This window comes from Crocuta crocuta, unplaced genomic scaffold (genome assembly GCF_008692635.1).
Source record: "Crocuta crocuta isolate KB4526 unplaced genomic scaffold, BGI_CrCroc_1.0 scaffold709, whole genome shotgun sequence".
NCBI lineage: Eukaryota > Metazoa > Chordata > Mammalia > Carnivora > Hyaenidae > Crocuta > Crocuta crocuta.
Genome location: NW_027530619.1, coordinates 3,161,047 through 3,170,057, shown reverse-complemented (window position 1 = coordinate 3,170,057; position 9,011 = coordinate 3,161,047).

Genomic DNA, 9,011 nt, shown 5'->3' with positions numbered 1-9,011 from the left:
ATATACAAGAACACAATAGAGTATCACCAATTGATGATAACAGGTGTTCCTAAGCTATTGATCCCATTTGTTCACAGTGTCTTAGTGATAGCTGAGACAGTCAGAGCCTGGGCTGACATCTTCCAGCTCCAAAGAGCTGGATCCACATATTACAGAGTAACCCATACTTTATGTGTATCCAGAGCACACTGCTCTCAACAGTATATGACTAAGTACAAAAAAATCACATGTATCAATATTGACATGATATTTTAGGAGAGAAAATCCTTATCAATTAATAGTTACTCCCGGGATGCCTGGGTAGCTCAGCTGGTTAAGCATCCCACTTTAGCTCAGGTCATGATCTCACAGTTCCGTCCATGAATTTGAACCTCACGTTGGCCTCTATGCTGACAGCTCAGAGCCTGGAGCCTGCTTGGGACTCTGTGTCTCCCTCTCTCTCTCTCCCTCCTCTGCTGGCACTCTGTCACTCTCTCTCAAAAATAAATAAACATTTAAAAAATTAAAAAAAATAATTATTCCCTAAAAATAGTACTTAACTAAAATATGTCAAAAACTATCTTCAATATTGACTTATTAGGCATTTTTGAAAAATAATTTAAAATTATAACCAGCCCACTTAAAGAAAGTGTTTGGGAATTGCAGAATTATCCATTAGAACAAATGTGCTATTTGTGCTATTCTAATTTTACATATCCTATCTAATTTTCCTTTGTGATTGATTTATCAATTACAGAGATGTGTAATAACATTTTCCAACTGTTAAAAAAAAAAAGCGGGCGTCAGCAGACTGGCATCAACCTCATGTATAAGACTACTTAGGCATCCTCCTAGGAAAATATTTTTAAAAAATACTGTTCTTAAAAAATTCCTTAAGAGGGGCGCCTGGGTGGCTCAGTCGGTTGGGCGTCCGACTTCAGCTCAGGTCATGATCTCACGATCCGTGGGTTCGAGCCCCGCATTGGTCTCTGTGCTGACAGCTAGCTCGGAGCCTGGAACCTGTTTCGGATTCTGTGTCTCCCTCTCTCTCTGACCCTCCCCTGCTCATGCTGTCTCTCTCTCTCTCTCAGAAATAAATAAAAAAAATTTAAAAAAAAAATTCCTTAAGACTCACCACGGCTGCCCGCGAGCAGGGCTCCCACCGCTCCCTCTGTCCTGGCGAGGATGTGGAGAAACGGGCCCCCTCCTACAGTGTTGGTGGGAATGGAAACTGGTGCAGCCCCTCTGGAAAACAGTATGGAGGTTCCTCAAAAAGTTAACAATAGAACTCCCCTATGACCCAGCAATAGCACTGCTAGGAATTTACCCAAGGGATACAGAAATGCTGATGCATAGGGGCACATGGACCCCAATGTTCATAGCAGCACTGACAACAATAGCCAAAGCATGGAAAGAGCCTAAGTGTCCATCAACGGACGAATGGATCAAGAAGATGTGGTATATTTATACAATGGAATACCGCACGGCAATGAGAAAGAATGAGATCTGGCCATGTGTAGCAACATGGATGGAACTAGAAGGTGTTATGTTGAGTGAAATAAGTCAGGCAGAGGACAGATATCACATGTTTGCACATACAGGTGGATTAAGAGGAACCTAACTTAGGACCATGAGGGAGAAGAAGGGGAAAAATAGTTGGGGAGAGGGAGGGAGGCAAACCATGAGAGACTCTTGAATGCTGAGAACAAACTGAGGGTTGATGGGGATGGAGGAGAGGGGAAGGGGGGTGATGGGGATGGGGAAGCACACTTGTGGGGATGAGCACTGGGTGTTATATGGAAACCAACTTGACAGTAAACTATTTAAGAAAAAAAAATCCTTAAGAGTAAAACACATAATTCTCTAAAGTCCAGCTCTCTGGAATATACTGAAGTCACTAAAATCATACTTACACACTCTTTATTTTTGACTACAAAATGGATTTTTAGAGATCATAATTTTGTAGTCCAGGTGTTCCCAACATTCTATATGGTTCAACTGTATCTTAAAAATCCATTTGCAGTAGTATTGTGTATCACTGAATTACTTGGAGTTTTTAGTATTAAAATAAAATATAACTTCAAATAATTAAATCACAAGATGACCATTTCTTTTATTAAATGGTTGTTTTCTGTATCACAAAATTAAAATGTCTTCAATCAGATAGTAACATACTCTGCAAAAGAGAAGAAAGACAGGACCTCCCCAATCACCAGAGAGTAATTAGAGCCTTATAAAGTCAGTCCCAAGAGTACCCCCTTTGGATTTCATTTACATAAAAGACAAAAGAGGAAAATAGTGTCTGCTTAGAAGTCAGGAAGTGGTTTTCCTGGAAGACAGTGACTAAAAGCACATTTGGAGACTTCTAAGGTCCAGGTCATGTTCTATAACATGATCTGAGTAGTATGCTCAGGTTGTAAATATCCTGCATAATATACCCTGACATGTGTACCTTTCTGTATCAATAATAACATTTTGAATGTATGAATAATCATCTTTTTAAAATTTCTTTTTGAGATTTTTCAGGGGTAGTAGGGCTTTTTTTTATTTCAAATCTATTCAACAGTTGGAAAAATAATTGTGTGTTTTTGTTTGAGTACGTATGTGTGTATGTGTGTGTGTGTTCAGCGAAGGATAGGATACACTTTTATTTAGCAAATTCTAATTGCAACCTTTAAATCTGCTGACAGAGTAGGATGCAACTATAGATTTAGTGTTATGTTTTTGAAAAATTTGGAATGCTTTCCTAAATCTTTCTTTCCACAAACAGATTTGATTCAAGATAAAGAACTACACAAGTGAGAACTTTCTATCTGATGAAATGGCTGGTTCATCATGCAGAACGTCCCGATAATCAGAATTATAAATCACTGAGCGATAGCTTGGCTTTGAGTCACTGAAACTGTACTTCAAAATGCACCCTTTAGTCAGGATAATGAAATCCGCTGCAACTATATACTTTTTATGAAAATACACGTAAAACTACTCTTTCCTGACATTTACTATGGTAATCAGACATAGAACTGAAATATATTTCTGGCATCTGAGGCTGCTCTCCCCTGACTGAAGAAAGTAGCTTTTACAAAATACCCATGTTATGGATATTTATCAACAACCATTTTCCCTTTCTGTGGGGGTAGGAGAGGAGACCTGCAGTAAATAAACAAAATTAGCATTCATTACCATAAACATGAAATATTTTACCCTAAGTAGATTGAAAAATGTATACATAACACTAAACAGTTGTTTAGTAACAACACAAAAAGAATGATTTTGGGGGAGAGTTTGTTAAAAGAATATTCAGCCTTAGATTTGAAGGACACAAATAAACTATTTTTCCCAGAAAGAATCATACAATGGATCTGGATATTCATTTATATTTTGTTTCTCATTTGCATTTTCAAGATGTTTGTACTTCAAGGAGTCTGCCTTAAATAAAAACTTTGAGAAGTAGGCAGAATTACAGGTAAGTTTCATAAAACACTGGAGTATCTCTGAGTAGCTAGAATTTTTTCATTCATTCTCTGATAATGTCCTCAGATTATATTTTTGCTTCAAAATTTATTGAGGGTTGTAGGCTGAATAACGTCTTCCCAAAGATCTTTACACCCTTATCCCAGGAACTTGTGAATATGTTTTCTTATGTGAAAAAAAGGACTTTTCAGATATAATTAAATTAATCATCTTACAATGGAGATTACCCTGGAATCTCCAGGAGGACATAATGTAACTACAAGGGTCCTCATACAAGGGAGGCACTTGTCAGGGTCAGAGAGAAGATTTAAGGGTAGAAGCAGAGTCAGAGAGGCAGGAAGATGCTACACTGGCTGGCTTTCAAGATAGAGGTGAGAAGGAATAGTAGAAGGCATGAAGCAAGGAACTGAGAATCTGGAAGCTAGGTTAGGGAAGTAAACATATTCTCATCTACAGTCTCCAGAAGAAACTAGCCCTGTGGACATCCTGACTTTAACCCAGTGAACTAACTGACTTCAGACCTACAGGCCTTCAGAGCTGTAGGATAATACATTTGCCTTGTTTTAAGCAAAGAAATTTGTGGTAATTTGTGACAGTGGTGATAAGAAGCAAATATACCTGGCAACCATTAACCAATAATTGGCTACCAAGACAATGCAGCTTTCATTTTTCCTATAACTCTATTTTACGTGATTCACTCTAAATGTAATTCTTTATTTCAAAGCCAATTTCTTCACCTAGACTTCTAACTGGTTCCTGCAGTGATCTAGCTCTGGTTCTTTTATGTCTCAAGATATGGCAGATCCTTCTGATGTCTGCATTACGTTTTCTTAGCAAGCAACTGATTTCAGCTAGAAATACTCAAGTTCTGTGTGGCCTCAGACTTGTTTTGCATTGTCAGACTCTGCACTGGAGTGACTGTTCTTATCTTCTGTGCTTTTCTCTGGAGACTTTTCTGATATCTAGAGAAAATCTACTGCACACTAAAAAGCCACTGAACATACCATCTGTGCAGAAAATAGTATCCTTAGTGGCAAGCCTCAAATGGGGTTCAGGAGCTAGAACATAAATACCTCAGCTGGCAATATTTCAAGTGAATATTTGTAAATTTCATTCTCAAATATTCTCAGATCTGGAAAGAAAGAATTCCCTAACCTGTATGAACTTTATAGGGCATTCTTGTTTTGTCTTTAAATTCTGTCCTCATTCTTGTGATGTTCTTGTAACTGCTTCCTGAGATCTCCTTTCAATCAACTATCTGCACTAAGATCTTGCCTCAAGCTCTGCTTGCAGGGAAACCTAAAGTAATGCATCAGGATAATGTCAACCGTCTTGAACACAGCAGTCAATCAACTGTTTTCTGGATGATTTACATTTGAAAAACAACTGATTAATGAGAAGGATTTAAAATACATTGAAAGAATTGTCTTGATTTTGTTTGGTGCTTTTAATTATCTTTCATAATGATGATTTGTTTTTTCCTTCTGCATATATGTATTTAACAAGACGTATAATTAGTATGCTGTTAAAACTTCTGGAATATGAACACAGGGAAAAATATTTCTAAAGTTTAGTTATTAAATGGTCAATCCAGTTTTATAAATTACTTTTGATAGGTGTTACAGTAATTTTATTTTTAAAATGTTTTATATGTGAATAATCAAACTTACTTTAAAAAAAAAAAAAAGAAATTTTGAGAGAGTGAGCGAATGCGGTAGGGAGACAAAGAGTGGGAAGAGCAAGAATACCAAGCAGGCACCCCACTGTCAGTGAAGAGACCGATGTGCGATGTGCGGCTAGAACTTACAAACCACGAAATCGTGAACTGAGCTGAAATCAAGGGTTGGAGGCTTAATTTATTGAACTACCCAGGCATGGCTGAATAATGTAATTTTCACTGACCATGGCATTTGTTAGAGGCTAGATTATATTAAACATGTTGTTTAATTAAAAAAAGATATACAGAATATAAAAAGATCAATTCTGATCTTAGAGATAATGCTTGCTTTTCATAGTCCGTACAGGCAGTACTAAATGGACACTTTACAGTAACTCTTATTAAGTTCAAAAATTACTTTTTTCTTTTAATTGTTTTTAATGTTTTGTTTATTTTTGAGACAGAGAGAGACAGAGCATGAGAGGGGGAGGGGCAGAGAGACAAGGAGGCACAGAATCCGAAGCAGGCTCCAGGCTCTGAGCTGTTAGCACAGTGCCTGACGTGTGGATCAAACCCAGGAACATAAATTCATGACCCGAGCTGAGGTCGGGAGCTTAACTGACTGAGCCACCCAGGCACTCCCCCCCTTTTTTTTTTTTTTTTTAATTTTTTAATGTTTTATTTATTTTTGAGACAGAGAGAGTACTTTTTTATTTTAAAGAGAAATATATATGTTTGATGATTATGTGCAATCGTTAGTGCTCTATTAAAAAAAAAAAAAAGCCAGGAAAATGCAACAGACTATAAACATACATATGTGGGTGTATGTGTATATCAGTTTGTATATGTGTGTATGTGTACATGTATGTATACACATATGCACGGTATATTCATTGTTTGTATGTATATAAATGCCACATGGAGTACATAATATATGCATTGTATGTAAATATAATTTCCAAATATAGTTTCAGCAAATAGTCTGAATCATTTTATTAGGACTTCAGATTACAAATAGGAATATAAATGCACTTCTGAAACTTTTAGTCAAAGAACCCTACTTAACTCATAAACACACATGTAATAAATTGGTCAATTAACACTAAGAATTGTAATTAGGTGAAAATATAATACATATGTTTTTTTTTTCTAGATATAGTTAACAGTAATACTTTTTCATTTATTTTCTGCAAGTTTTAATTGTAGTGTGATTGGGAACAAAACATTTTGGCCACATTTTATCCTAAAAAATTATGAAGGCAGTCTGATTTTAAATACTTTATATAAGTAAATAACTTGTATGTTTTTTAGGTTAATAGAATCAAGTGTCTAAATACAGACACAGATTTTTATCATTGAATTCTGATAATACTTTCATAGTTTAACAGGAGATTGACAATTATCCATAGAAAGTTTTTGTTCTCCCTTGGATGTGCTGTCTTTTTAATTTGCACATAAAAGATGTTCATATATTTTTAATTTAGGAAAATTATATTTTCTATTACAAACTTCTTTTCTCATTATCATCTCTTCACATGAAATACATGTATTTGTGCATTTAATAATTTGTGTTTTGCTTTATTTGATCTTTATAAATTCCGTAGCTTGTCTATAGTTCATGTCTGTTTGAAATGATGCCAATTCTTAGGTCTGCTTAAAGTTGTTTTTTATCTAATCATTTCCTTTCTCTCATCTCTTTATACCCAAAGTACTGCAGACTTAATATTCAATGCCCTCTGTTACGTCAGCATCTCTTCTTTGATAAGATGTCTTCAGTTTCTAGGACATCAAAAATAAGTATTTATTTATAAATTTAACTTGTTTTGCATAATACATTTTGTTTCATTCTCCATCTGCATTTTGTTTCCTGTTTTTTTTATTGGTACAACTGAGTATGTCACTAACTTGAGTCTTTTTTTTTAATGAGTCTTTTAACAGGTGTCATTCTTCTGTGAATATGTAACATTTTTCCCGAGTCATGCATTTGTAAAAGTATGAGAAAAGACCAGCCCATGGAAGATGTAAATCATTTAGTTTGCTAGATTAAGACTGAGCAATTATCTCACAGATACTCTGTTTTGTGAATGTATCTCCTTCCTATCCAGTAAGATATTTGTGGGAGTCAGAATGAAGGCCAGTATGTTACAGAACTTCAGTATGATTTTCTGATACTTACTACAATTTTCTCTCACCAAGAAATTTAGCTGACAAGCTGTTCAACGTGTACTGTTTTCTCCCCAGTATGTCACAGAGACTGACAGATGCTTTTATTTTTATTATTATTTTTGTAGTATTTATTTTATTTTTGAGAGAGAGCCAGCCCATGCATGCAAGAGGAGGAGGGGCAGAGAGAGAGAAAGATAGAGAGAGAGAGATGCGGTGGGACAGTGGTTCTGACGACAAAGGCTCTGTGCTGACAGCGGAGAGCCAGACACAGGGCTGGAATTCAGGAACTTCAAACCACAAGCTGAAGATGTTTAACTGAATAAGCCACCAGGCACCCCCAGATAGATCCTTTTAAATGAATTTCTGTTTGCTTCCTTGCTTGTTTGGTGAATTTGTGGTTGGTTGCTTGGTTGATTTGGTTAGGTTTGTTTTGCTTATAAGATAAATATGTGTTCCTTCATTGAATCTGGCCTCATTTGCAATTTCATGTTTTCACTTGACGATTCCACTTGACTACTGAGCTTTGATTTAACAAGTATTTCTGACTTACTGTTTTCTGGTTTGCTGTTCATTCCACAAATAGCATTTCTCAGAATTAAAGTTTAGAGATACAGATGACCTTTGGTTTCAAAAGACAAAACTTTCCTTTTTTCCCTCTGTGTTGATTTGGGTTGTTTTCAGAGATAAGAATTGTGAAGATATATCTTTAGTTCAATATGATCATTGCCTTTAATGAACTATTACCTAGTTCCTATTTATTCTAAAACTCTATCTGATTATGCATAAATCTCCTTTTGTATGCATGTAATTCATTCTTAAGAGGTAATTGAAAAGGACACAAATGGTTAGTGCATAGAATATTAACAAGTGTTACTAATCTATTTTGTGTTCATAGATGGATATATTTCTCCTTCTGTAAACTTGTAACAATGCTGATTACCATAGTTTGTACTCTCTATTAATTAATGACTGTAGAGTTTGTAATGAATGCTAAGCATTTTAATTTAATAGAAGATCTTCCATTTAAATTTTTTTCATGACAATCTCTCCAAATTATAAAATTCTTAGAGGAGACAAAAGTTAAAAGTTTGTTGGTGAAACACTATACTACTGAGATTTTGTGAAAAACTATACTACTGAGATTTTATTATTAAACTCAATAATAACTACATAAAGAATTTGTGATCTCGGCATAGCAAATAATACACTTGTGCTCATGTGAATCAATAAACTTCCCATTGTACTATATTTATTGACTGCTCTTTCACATCATAGTCACTAACATTTCAGGGATGCTCATTTATTTTTATTAAAAACCTATATTCAAAATGTTACACAACATAAAATATGCTCCATATTATTTTATGTAATTTCTATTAAGTACTAAGTTACTACTAATACTGTTCCATACTGCTCTAGACTCCACAAGTAATTTATTATGACACAAAACTTGCTAACTGGTAAGTACTTATGGTAACAAGTGAAATATTTCACTTATACCTGGAATTTTAAAATACAGGAAAGGACTTTTAATAACATAGAATCATCAAAAATGAACTCTAAATAATAAATAACTCAGTTTTAATTATATAGCAGTAAAATAGATGAAAAAAGCTATTTTTATTTTAATTCAGAAAAATGACATTAAGATCTATTCCCTTTCAACACAGAATGATGAGGGTTCAAAGTGGGCAAAACCATCAATGACTATCTCAAAATGCATAAAACTTTTGAC